This window comes from Aotus nancymaae, unplaced genomic scaffold, assembly GCF_030222135.1.
Source record: "Aotus nancymaae isolate 86718 unplaced genomic scaffold, 86718_ANA_hifiasm-v0.15.2.pri h1tg000019l, whole genome shotgun sequence".
NCBI lineage: Eukaryota > Metazoa > Chordata > Mammalia > Primates > Aotidae > Aotus > Aotus nancymaae.
In genome coordinates, this window is record NW_026988431.1 from 13,719,469 (window position 1) to 13,733,584 (window position 14,116).

Here is a 14,116-nt window from a genome sequence, read left to right on the forward strand (position 1 = left end):
TATATGCAAACCCTGTATTTTCTTCTGAATTGTCCTGTAAAATTGGAAAATTTGGAAGAAAATAGAGTTTGCATATACTCCCTAAAACTGCTCAAATCATAGGCTATCAATTATCTAAAAAAAGAAAAAAACAAATAAATATAGCATTTTAGTACCAAAAAATTCACCTATAGAGACTCAAAACAAATGTAAAACATACAGCTTTTTAAAGTCTGTAGAAAAATGGAAAAAATACACATACCAAGCAAACACCAACCAAAATACCCAAATGCATTTCAGACTAGACATAACTAAATTGTTACTAGAGATTAGAAGGACAATTTTGTTATAATAAATCATTCAATTCATTAGGAATATATAATAATTCTAAATTATATGTACATGATTTAAAAGTTCCAGATATATAAAGCACAAGCTGAGAAAAATAGAAAGAAAAATTAACAAATCAAAGCCATAAGAGACTGACACACCACTCTGAAATACTAATAGGTTACTTAGACAAAATTAATAGTTATAGAAATTTATAACAATAAAATTAACAAAATTATTTTTACGTACATCACTAAACCATACAACTACTAATTAGAGATTACACATTCTTTTCAAGCACTGTAGGGTCCCCAGGTCTCCATCCCCACCTTGTCACCCTCACTGACCTCCTCCTTTTTTCCTGTGTCCTACCTAGAAAGATTAAATGCCTTGATTACTACGTGACCTTGCCAGCCGCATGGTTTTCTCCTAAAGGATGTAACCCAATCCAGAGCCTTGAACATTCCCAGGCACTGATAAAGCTATTTCGGTTGAAGCTCAAAAACACTGAAAGATTAAAATCTTGCTAAATATGTAGAAAGTACCCCTCCAACCCAATCACCCCCACTCTATTCCCCCAGCTCTGAGCCAAAACCCTTAAACTCACATGAATCTTATATGAATTCCATTACCCCATTACTAACTCCCTAACGTTGGTCGGACATACCTAGGTAGAACATCTTTGCCTTGCTATCTGCCTGGAGGACTGCTGCAGCACCCTGTAAGTTTCCTGTGCTTTGGACAGATCACCCTAGTGTTTAGTGATTATTTCTTTGGAATTCCAATGAGCCCCATCTATGGAAAGTTTAATACTTTGCAGGAATTCTCTTGCAGCCAATTTTGGGGTGACTCTAACGCTAGGTTTAGCCAAAGAGAACAAGCAAACATATAATATTAATGAATATGGACCATATTCTAGGCCAAAAAATAACTCTTGAAAAATTTCAAGACATGTGAAGACAGATCACTTTCTCTGATCAGAATGGAATTAAAATCACATTTGTAAACACAAATAAACCTACAAACATACATTTTTAAAAACACAAAGTTGAATAACTTAGGGCACAGAAAATAAATCAATCATAATGGAAATTTTAAAATACGTATAAGCGAATAATAGTGAGAATACTACAGATAATAACTTGTAAAACATCATTAACTTAGTAGCATCTAGAATGACATTTGTTAAGTTTAAATACTATATTAGTCTTAAGTTTTGTCTAGGTGTCACTGCATAAATTAATACAAATAAATCTTTCTACTCTTCATGAGAAAAACTCCCATATTTTTTAAGAATATGATTTGATTTTTGTAGTTATTGATGGTTTATGAAATCTTAATATATTTTGATTTTTATCTTATAAAATTTCTAAGAGTTCAAATAAATCTCTAAACTTCTTTGTTACCAAAATTTTTCTTTTAAAATATTCCTGATACTGCCAAAAGGTATATGCCATATACTTATAAATATCTGGAGAAGAAATAAGCATGCTAAAGATACATTTAATAGACAGCACCATAAAATTGTTGTAGATTAAGCATTTATAAACAAGAAACTAATCTTCAAATACAAGGAAAAAAATCTTAATTTTATAGATAGTCTTTCACATGGAAAATCCACTGGAAAATGAAAAAAATTAACAAAATCATTTCAGCCAAAACAACATATCGCTTAAATGATTAGTTAAATGTGCTTTGAAAGCTGCTATGTCACAAAAAACTAAATCATTGTTATATCTTAAAGTATTTACTACTGACTTATCCAGAAATGTAACTTTGTGTTCATGTGTGAAATTTGGCTAGATTGGAAGATAAATATTTTCAATAGTCATTTTTAATTCCCAACTATTTTCAGAAAGGTCAAATGGTGAATCTTTATACTAAGCACAATAAAACAACTTCCATACTATTATTACTAAATATTATGTTTATATATATCAACTTTTACAGAAGGTCTCATGATATTCTATCACGAGCTGCCAAACAAAACCCCATGTTCCTGCCATAATTGCTTCTCCTTGTATAGTTCCTGTAGACAATATTTACATAGACTACAGTAAGAATGGAGTCTAGCAAAGTGTGCAACATTGTGGTCCTGTTCATAGACAACTATCCAAAAAGAATGCAAATATATGACCGATTCAAAATTCATAAAATTAGAGCACACAGATACAAACATAAATTTAAAACTATAGTTCTACCATAGTCTAGATATCTTACTCTACCACTTTGTCATTTCTGTAGCTCCACAGAAAAAAGATTTTTGTATTTTTCACATTCTTTTTCTGTTTTAAATTAGTGCTTCAAAGATTTCTTTAAATGATCCAAAAATATTACCATATTAATAGCAAACCTTTAACGCTACTGGTATTTTAAATTATGAAGTAATTAACATTTTCTTTCACAATCTCAAAGCATCAAACTTGTATGAATAGGTTTAATCATAAAACTCCAAATTACTTGGTGCTTTAAAATGCCTTCTTCATATGATTCCTAATAGTTAAGTAGAGAATTAAATGTAATTTGTTAAATATGGTACTAAAATTACAAAGATATGATTTGAAGTGATAGAAACCTGTTGTCAACATACAATATTTTAAGTGTCGAATAATATTTCTGTATTCACTTAAATGCATCTTTTTAAAATAATTTAGTAAGTGCTTTTAATATTAAAAATTTAGTTATAGTGATTATTTTTCACATAGCTCTAGAAAAATATTTTGAAAATAAGATTACTGAAGAATTTTCCAGAATTGACAAAGAACTTCTGTATAAAAATAAAATGCACTGGAAGAGTTACACTTTAAATCCAACTTATTAAAGAGAAAATGTCAGCACAGGATATATATAAAGCATTTTTAAAAATAATATGACAGCATCATAATTCTCTTTAATTTGTAAAAATAATTGAACACATTTTCTACTAGTGTGGCCACTGATCTTCACTGAAAATGGTGACAAAGACTCTTTGCTTGCCATCTCTAGTCAGGCTTCTGACTCTCTTTATAGGCCCATCTCTGCACTTCCTTGTAAATCCAGTTGCAGCAAAGAACATTGCTAAGTCAGTTTAGCAAGAATCCTTTACCATCAATATCTGATTAACCTCTATTTGATCAGGTTCCTCATCCTTTATCACTCCATAGGTGATGTCTGATCACCCTGGCCTGAATTAAGTAAGTATCCTGTTAAGTCAGTTTAGTTAGAAACCCCTTACTTCCATATTTCCTCTTGGTAATTTTCCAGCCACTGATCACTCTGCTCTTGGGTTATAAATTTACCACTTGCCCATTCTGTATTCAAGGTTAAGCCAAATCTCTCTTCTCCACTACAAGACCCTGCTACAGTAGTTCTATACCTATCCCGATTGTCCTGAATTAAGCCTCCCATGCTTTAACAAGCATCACTTAATAGTTGTTTCCTCAACAATGGTAAATTGCTTTATCTTAGTCTTTTACAGGATTTCTTTGAAATGGTGCTGTTTGAGAGCTTTTATCTCAGTGATGCTTGAGCAGAGACAAAGAGAGATTTTTCTGTGTTCTAGACCAGAAAGGCACCTGAAAGCAGACTAAGATATCAAATAAAAAATCATAATTTACCAGATAATCTTCAATACAGAGAGAGAGAGGAATTAAATTGCTAAAGAAAAGGCAGACAGTAAAGTTCTAGAGAGAAGAAATAAAGTCTCTAACAGCCAAAGCCAGGTCCCAGGTGAATTGGAAACATTAATGGTAATTTCAAAAACCATCAATCAAAATATAGTAGAATATTAAGATAAAAAAATTTTCATAGCTAAGTCCTCAAAAAGGTTTGCAAGTTTATAAAACTATTATCCATCTAAAATTTATTGAACTACTCTTGTATTCCAGTCATAGAAGATACAGCATGAAAAAAAAATAAAAGGTCAGTACGTGCCCTCAAAGAACTTTCTGTTGCGTGATTAGAACAACAGTTTTAGGCTCTACTTTGCATTAGCTGTGGAGACATTTACAAGTTACTTATTTTCTCTAAATTATCAAACCCTAGTCTGTTCAGTGGGGACTAAGTACTTGCCCTGTTACCTTTTGTATCTATTGTCATTAAGGTTATACAGCCCATGACTTAATTTCTCCTTCTGGATTTCTAACATGTAAGATACAACTTTACATTTGGATGTGAAAATTGTAAAAGCTGGAAAAATCTAATAAGTACTCTAAGGGCAGTAATAGTCTCTACACTTCATCTATAATGTATCACTATGGAAGACTCGAGACAAAAGTAATTAAAAAGAACCTCAGTGATCCACACAAACCAGGAATCATCTATCTAAAACTTAAAATTCTAATAACTAAAGGATTAAAAATTATTTCTGCAATTATATAGTACATCTTCCTATTTAAGATTTAAGAAAGAAGAAAACTCAGTTTGGAAAGGTAAAAATGATTTGCTCAAAGACATAATATGTCAGTGGCAGAGCTGGAGCTAATTCCATGTACGATGCATTACAAGGTAGTACAATGGACTGAATGTTGTGTCCCCTCAAAATTCATTCCTTGAAATGTTAATCCTCAATGTGACAGTATTAGAAGGTAGGGCCTTTGGGAGGGAATTAGGACATAAGAGTGGAGCCCTCATAAATGGAATTAGCACCCTTATAAAAGGGACCCTCCTGCCTTCTTTCTATCATACAAGGATAAAACAATAAAATGGCAGTCTGTAACACAAAAGAGGGCACTCACCAGAAGCTATTTATGCTGGCACCCTAATTTCAGACTTCCAGCCTCCAGAAAAGTGAGAAATAAATGTCTGCTGCAGATAGATCACCCAGTCTATGGTATTTTGTTATTGCAGCCCAAATTGACTAAGGCACAGTGTGGACGCTAAAGCAACTCCATCTTGCATGATAATCTGCCATGCTGACTTCTGATTAACCCCAGTTTCAGGAATGCCTCTAAAATTTCTACTTCATCTACTGTTCAGAACAGTACTTACCATAAATCCTGCCCTTAAGCAAATTTCTTCAATTGTCTTGCAAATACCTTCTGAAGCACATACAATCTTTCTCAATAATATGGTGGGAGTAGGGGGTGGCGATGGTGCAGGGATCCACCATCTTGTCTTGCCAACACCAAGGCGTGGCTTCTGTTTCTAAGTCGCTATTAATTGTTTGAGAAACTGGATTTGCCAGCCTTTTTCTTTGGCCTCTCAGTTTCCTCTTTAGGATTAAGTTTGCATAGACCTGCTCACCATGAAATACACAGGGTCTCCCGATATCTGATTTAGCAACCTTTCCAGCGATAACAAGCAAGTGGTCTGTCATAGCCCCTTTCAATCCAAGATAAAAGTCACTAATCTTTCCCTTGGGTTACATGAACCCAAGCTTTATGCAGCAATCATTCTGAACTGAATGTCCCAGGGAGCCACTTCTAATTGATCAGATTTGAAAGGTATCTCTATTTTATGTCATATTTTCATGCATACAGAACTGCAGCAAAGGAAAGGGAAGCAATTGCTTGTTTCATCATATTCTCCAAAAGTCACAATATTTCAAGAATCTGGAAGGTAAATGTGGGCAAAATGTTGGATAAAACTGATGAAATTGTGTTCTAGCAGAGATCCCCAAACCTCATGGACCAGTACCAGTCCTTGGCCTGTTCGGAACCAGGCCACAAAGCAGGAGGGGGGCAGCAGGTGAGCAAGCAAAGCTTCATCTGTATTTACAGCCCCTTCCCATCACTGGCATTATGGCCTGAGCTTCACCTCCTGTCAGATCAGCAGCAGCGTTAGATGTTCAGAGTAGCTCGAACCCTATTGTGAACTGGGCATGTGAGGAATCTAGGTTGTGTGCTCCTTATGAGAATCTAGTGCCTGATAATCTGTCACTGTCTCCCATCACCCCCAGATGGGATCATCTAGTTGCACGAAAACAAGCTCAGGGTTCCCACTGATTCTACATTATGATGAGTTGTAAAATTATTTCATTATATATTACAATATAATAAAAATAGAAATAAAGGTGCACAATAAATGTAATGCACTTGGATGATCCTAAGACCATCCCCCTGCACTCAGTCTGTGGAAAAATTATCTTCCACAAAACTAGTCCCTGGTCCCAAAATGGCTGGGGACCACTGTGTTAGAGGAAACAAGCACAGTAGCAATATAGGAGGCTACGGGAAAGAGTTACCCAGCAGGCCTAATTGCTATCCTTTGAAAAGCCTGCTTACAATGTTGGCCCCTGACTGGCATCTGGAAACTTGGATATCAGAAGTGTTCCCACTGTACTTAAAACTGGTAAGAGTGGGCTCACTGTGCCTAAACTGATTGTATTAACAATGTAGTTTATGCTGAATACTTGCTTTACATCTAAGAGTCTGGAATTTTGGTACATGCCAGGCAGAGGGTGCCTCCCTGACCATCTCCCAGTAAAAATTCTGGATGCAGAGTCTTAAGAAGTTTCACTGGTTGATAACATTTCACACTCGATGTCACAACTCATTGCTGGAGGAATTAAGTGCTTCCTTTTTGACTCCACTGGAAGGCCCTGGAAGTTTGTGCCTGCTTTCCCCACACACCCTTTCTTTTCACGCTAACAGATCATAACGTGAGGATGCCTACATGCTGGGTCTGGTGAGTCTGCCTAGCAAATCATCAAACTTTGGGGCGTTATTGGAGTCCTCCTGACAAAGATACATTTAAAGAAGAACACAAAAAACAGTTCTAGTAGTGCAGGCTTCTCCAGACGACTACCTCATGATATCAAAATCAGCTAGGAACTATAGTAACTGGATGAAAATATTTCTCCATGAGCAGATTAACAAACAAGAAAAACCAATTGCATCTTTACTGAAATCCTAATGAAGATGTACCTCTTAAAGGAATCTATTAAAAATTTTCCATTGCAAAAAAAGAATGCAAGAAAATAACCCCCAGAGTTTAAAAAGATACCTCAAATATTAACATAGACATTTATGATATTAATCAAACACATCAAAAGTATAACAGGCCCTTGAGATATTAAAAGTTTTTCCGAAAGATATTTCATGAGATGAAATAACTAAAAAGCAGATAAACTTTTATGTTCACAGTGCCATATAATATTCATAGTTGTTTTTTTAAAAAAAGTATTTTTTAAATCAAAAACAAGGTTTTTGTTGTGTGTAGGTAAATTATTTCATGTAGGTCAGTAATTTAGAAAATCGAGTTTTTGTTAATACAATAAAACAGCCAAAAAAGAATACACAATTTACAACTTGTTTTAATCATTATTAATGTTCTAACAAATATAAAAATACACAGCTTTGGATGTTATTTTTGCACAGCAATTACATGTTGTCATATAATAAAATATATTTCTGTAAAAATGTAGTTGGGCACGGTGGCTCATGCCTGTAATCCCAGCACTTTGGGAGGCCAAGGCGGGAAGATTGCTTGAGGCCAGGAGATCAAGACAAGCCTGAACCATCCATGGCGAGACCCCATCTCTACAAAACATTAAAAATAAATCAGTGGAGCATGATTGTGTGTACCTGTAGTCCTAGCTACACAGAAGGCTGAGGCAGGAGGATTGCTTGAGCCCAGGAATTTGAGGCTGCAGTCAGCTCTGATTGTGCTACTGTACTCCAGTCTGGGCAACAAAGCAAGACTCTGTCTCTCAAAAAAGAAAAACAATGAATTTTAAAATATATTAAAATTATCCAATGTCTGGCTTTTTGCATTTCAAGAACACATATTCTTAAAAAGTGAGCCTCACAGCTTTCTCTCCTTAATGTAAATTATTTCCTGAGGGAAATAATAAACAATTCTATAAGTTGTCTTTCAGATAACTGCTAGATTTGAAAGCCAGATCAGTATTTTCCAACATTGTTTATTTTTTTTAAACCAAGAGAATGCATTATTTTCTACTTAAGAAACAGGTCAAAAATTGTTCTCACAACGAAAGGAAGAAAAAGAAAAAAAAAATTGCCTGTTTTTCTGTTATTAAATATTCAAATGAAAAAGATAAATACTTTGAAAATCTAAGGAAAAAGAACACAACTGCTACACATACTTGCTAAAGATGTGAAAAAAATTCATCATGAGTCTCCTAGATATCCAGAATCTTTATTTAAGGATAAAACCAAGAATAGATAGTAAAGTCATTTAGGTGGCAAATCATCCCACTTCCCATCATGGCCCAAGACAGGCAACAGAATCGCGAGCAGTTTGAGGTTAGGACTCAATTCCCACAGATTCCTTTTCCTGACATCTAAACTGAATGTAATCACCCAGCACCATAAATTTGTGTGATATTAACAGAAAACTTAGGGTTTAATACCAACATCTTTTTCTGTATGTATGAAATCTAACCGTTACAGATAGTACCAGAAGAAACACACACACACACACACACACACACACACACACACACGGAGAAAAGGCCTCTCTCTAAGCATATACCAAAAGCAAATAACATCGATGGGGTTCAGGAAAACACAACCCCAAAGCACTTTAGAAATTGAGAAAACAGTGGAAACAGGAAGGTCACACTATGACCGCTCACATTTTTTCCTCTGAGAACTGGCCATGCAAGAATTATCTCACCTGAAAGTAGATAATAAGATCCTCATTCCAGAGGGGTCATGCCCTATACCCAGAAGGAAGGAATGGCTTACAGAAAGGCCAAGCAGAATGTGAACAAAGAGGTCTTGCCCTGTTCCTCCCCAGTTTGTTACCATTAGATCATACCCTTTTGCTCTCCAATCATACTTCTGCACAATTGTTCAAAAAATAGAATTTTTGGCTGGCACGGCAGTTCACACCTGTAATCCCAGCACTTTGGAAGGCAGAGGCAGGCAGATCACCAGAGTTCAGGAGTTCGAGACCAGTATGGCCAACAGGGTGACACCCCTTTTCTACTAAACATACAAAAATTAGTGGGGTGTGGTGCGGTGCGCCTTGCTACTTGGGAGGCTGAGGCAGGAAAATCGCCTGAATCCGGGAGGCAGAGGTTGCAGTGAGTCAAGATTGCACCACTGCACTTCAGGCTGGACAACAAGAATGAGACTTTGTCTCAAAAAAAAAAAAAATTCCTGTGGCTTTGGGTCTTTCTTTCTGAAGATTTTTCTGTCTCATAAAACTTACATTAAGTGAATTTGTTATGCTTTTCTCTTTTTGCTCTTTGTTTCCTTATAGGGATATGAGCCATGAAACTTGCAATGAGGAAAATATATTATTTCTTCTCCCTGTCATGCTCTGAATATTTGCATCCTCCCAAAATTCATAGGTAGAAAGCTAATATCCAGTGCAATAATATTAAGAGCTTCATCTTTAGTAGGTGACGAGATCATGAGGGCAGAGCCCTAATGAATGGGATTATACCCTTGTAAAAAGAAACTCAAAGGAAATTGTTTGCCCCTTTTACTGTGTGAAGAAACATAGAAGACACCATCTATGAGAAATGGGACTTCACAAGACACAGAGTCTTCTGGCTCCTTGATCTGGACCTTCCCAGCCTCTAGATCTGTAAGTAAAAATTTCTATTGTTCATAAATTACCCAGTCTAAAATATTTTGCCCCAAATGAACTAAGACAATTTCCTACAACCTAAAGGAAAAAAAATATTGGTAGATATGACTACAAAAATTTTTTTGACTTGCACACCATAAATACAGAAGTGTGAATTGGTACAATCTTTTATGGAGAAAATTTCAACAATACTTTAAAACACCCTCACAGATGTACATATTTTTAAATTTACCAGTACTACTTCTATGAAATTATTCTAAATGAATAATAAATGACATGGTTTATAAATTTTTTTTTAAAAAATTGCCATGTTTTAACGATGGAGGAAACATTAAAAGGTTGGAAAGAAGAAAGGAAAGAAGGGAGAAAAGAAGGAAGGAGAAAGAGTAAAGAAGAAAAGGCAGGGCAGGGGAAGGCAGTGAAGAGAAGGGAAGGGAAGAAAGAGAAAAAGGGGTGTCGATGTTCAACAATAAGCAGTTAGATAAATTGTATAATTTATGTCACAGTATATTTATTAAATTGCACCATTAAACTATAAGTGAATATTTAATAATATTGAAAATTATTCATGATCTATTACTAACTTTAAAAAATCAAGTTATTAAACCATTAAAGATATATGATTTTATTTATGTATATTTATTTATTACAGGCTAAGTACACATAATGGGTGGTGGAAGAATGGGTAATTTTTCATTTTTTTCTTTTGTTTTCTAAACAAAATACAAATAGTTTAAAAGATTTATAAAATACGACGTGAGCATTATCTAAAGAGCAAGGCTAGTAGTCACATCCAATTGTATAATTTCACCAACAATGTCAGTTCTGACTTCTTTAAAATTGAAATTTCTACTTTACCTGTAAAATATGTCATGGAGAACATTATTAGCTAAATTAAAATGGCCACATTTAGTTAACAGTTTATATTATGCGTAAAGATAGAATTACCTAACACTCATCTGAAAGCAGCACCTTTAAATGTACAACAAAAAATTACCCTTTACTTAAAAGAATGTACAGTGGAAAGCCCAGACTGTTCATTTCCTGAATTAATCAAAAGAAATGGAAAACGACTCTAACTCTAAACCACATATGCTCAATTTTTTCAAGAATGTTTTCATTCCCAGATAAAATCAAGGGAAGAATTTTTCTTCTTAATGTGCAACTTAAAGTGCCATGGAGCTTAGTGTCCTAGATGAAGATATATACATCAAATGTTAAAGATTATTATAACTCATTAGATTGAATTCCCACCTAAACATAAGTGGAATAAATTAAGATACAGAACTAAGTTTTTCACTTTCTACATTTAATGAGCACATAAGCATTTACATTAAACATCCATACAAAGCAACATAATTGTTATTGCTTTATATGGATTTAAATTGCTTAATTATTTTTTCTTTATAATAAATTTTAGCACATTGTTGAGAACTCATTATAGTTCATAATACCTTTAATAACAAAAATGCAGTTTTGCATAGCTTTAGATTTAAAAACAACTATAGTCACTTCCAGTTTTCTTCAACATAAACTATTAACACCTTTTAGGAGTTTGACTGACCAAATATACAAATATACAAATGGATATGTTTTCTTACACACCTAACTGCACTTATGCTTCCAATTATTATAACATTCGCCATTTAAATATGTTTTCGTCTCCCCTACTCCCAAGTTTAAAATCTATAAAAGCAAGGAATTTGTCTTGTTCATTTTGCATTTCCAACATCTACTTTTAAACATAAAATTTTTTCTATAAGTGCTGAATGAAATAGAATTTAGGTCACTTGGGTGAAACCTAATATATAAACTGTAGTGGAAATAAATATTGGAGACATAAAAGTCCACCATTTATTAATCTCATTTAGCAAAACACAACCTCTGGACTAAAGTTCATCCTCTGTAACATATGTATATGGTCACCTATCCTTCCCCTACTGGTCCCTCAACTAATTAAAGCATGTGAAAACCACTCAGGAAACTATAAATCACTGTGCAATTATGAGGAATTATTAGGTGCTAACTCCACACATTATTTTTATTTATTTATTTATTTATTTATTTTTGAGGCAGGGTCTCACTCTGTCACCAATGCTGGAGTGCAGTAGCATGATCTCAACTCACTGCAATCTCAACCTCCAGGGCTCAAACGATCCTCCCACCTCAGCCTCCCCAGGAACTGGGACTACAGGCCTGCACCACCACATCAAGCTAACTTTTGTATTTTTTGTAGAGACGAGGTTTTGTCATGTTTCTCAGGCTGGTCTCAAACTCCTGAGCTCAGGCAATCAACCTGCCTCAGCCTCCCAAAGTGCCGAGACTACAGGCATAAGCCACCACACCCAGACTATTATTGATTTTTAGTTATGTTTGTCATTGAGAATTTGAAATTAAAAACTATTAATGAAAAACTGATATTTCTCATATAAAGAGCATAAATTCTAATATTATTAGACAATTAGGCTCACATTTTTACTTCATCATTTACTAGTCATGTCAATTAAGCTCCCTGTGTGTTACCTTCCTGAATTGTATACAGGAGATGCCAAGAATAGTAAAATCCTTGTCTGAGCTTTCAGAAAGATTAAATATATTGTATTTGAAAGTGTTCCAACAATTAGAAGACAATACAGAAAATTTACTATTATTATTGTTTTACATAGTTAATTATTATAGATTATTAGTAATCATCATAGCTTTCACTAATATGATTAGTATCCACAAGGCACTAGAATATTGTATGCATATTTTTATGAATCTTCAAAACAACTGTCGAAGAGGAATATTATTCTCATTCTACATAAGATAAAACTGAAGTTCAGACACTTAAGAAACTTCTCCAAGTATACATAACTGCAGGGCTGGCAGAATTTGACACAAGGACTGTGGAAACCAAAGCCTATGTTCCTTCCACCATATCAGACTTTCAAAACAGATTTCAGGTGTCTTCCACTGAATGTCAGTAAAACAGCCCCTAAAACTCAGCGTGAAAAAGCTAACCAATTGTCTGCTTCCTGTTACATTAAACGGGAAATATTAATATGCATTCCACATTAACCTCAATATGCAATCCATTTCATAAAACACATTAAAACTCTAAGTGGCAAACTATGTTACTAGGATATTAGTTATTAGTAAACTGCTTAAAACATTGCTTTCTGATCACCCATTAATATGGTAGTTAACAGTCGATTTGGATGCAGTAGCATGGGCTCTCTTAGCTTCCACTACACTCAAGAAGCACATGACTTTTGTCTATCTGAAATATGCCTTTTAGTCAGGTTAGACCTGCTTCTAATATTCTAACAACTATATCCAGCTCATTCTCATAAACCATTTTATTTTAAATGATATGCTGAGTTTAGATAAATCACATTTTCCCAATACAAACAATTATCTGAATAATTTATATGAGGAATATGTACAAAGTCCACCATATCTGGTAATACATTAGCCATACACTAACCATAGAGTAGCTTGGGTTAAACATGTCATACATCAGCAAACAAAAAGTTGGTAGTATCAAATAAAGCACCAATGGAAAACTGAATGAACTTCTTAGCATTTAAACCCAAGAGCAGACTAAAAAAATTTAGACTGCTATCTCATCAAAAACAAAGAAAGCATATAATGTTTAAAATGCACTATGGAATCCTTTATTATTCAAGGCATATTTTTAAAAGCAATCCATAGTTAATAGATAAAAATATAGAGAACATATAGCAGTCATTTTATTACATATATTTTATGACTATTTAAAATGCTATAAAGTTATTAGATTAATTGCTTATTTTTAAAGAAAAAAAGAAGTAAACAACTGCCCCAAAAAGATAAACAATACAATAAAATTTTCTTCTTAAACAGACTACTCAACTGGATATATCAGAAGCATACTTTAAAAATTTCTTATACCTCATTATAATTAAAGACTTGGTTGAATCTCTGCCTTTATCCTGGATAAAGCAGATCAATGGTCTAAAGATAAAAACTTACCGTGTTTTCAATCGTTCTCTTTATATAAACTAAACTTCATTTAAATTATCCTTTTCTTCCCTTGGCCTCCTAAAAAACACAAAAGAAAAAAAAATGCTTATTTAACAACTAAATCTGGGGACAGATTCAAAGCCTTGAGAGATCACCAAATGGAAAAATAGAGTTACAAATAAGATTTGAGTCTAGGAGGAACCAAAGTATGTGACAACTTTTCGGCATATCAGGAGCCACAATTAAGAAAAGAAAGCTATGCCCTACAGCAGTGAGGACACTTATTTGGTCATCCTCATTTCAGGGGATGAAAATGTAAAGTTGTATGAGTTAAATG

The 14,116-nt window shown here is 34.1% G+C and overlaps 1 protein-coding gene across 3 annotated transcripts in view; it reads right to left on the reverse strand.

The window, feature by feature from the left end:
* Nucleotides 1-13,846, reverse strand: part of NAALADL2 (N-acetylated alpha-linked acidic dipeptidase like 2) — a 1,216,540-nt gene extending 1,202,694 nt beyond the window's left edge. For all 3 annotated transcript variants that reach the window (XM_064378623.1, XM_064378621.1, XM_064378622.1), the window contains exon 1: nt 13,789-13,846. The gene's annotated coding sequence lies outside the window, so the exon portion shown is untranslated. The remainder of the gene's footprint in view (nt 1-13,788) is intronic.
* Nucleotides 13,847-14,116: the final 270 nt, after the last annotated feature.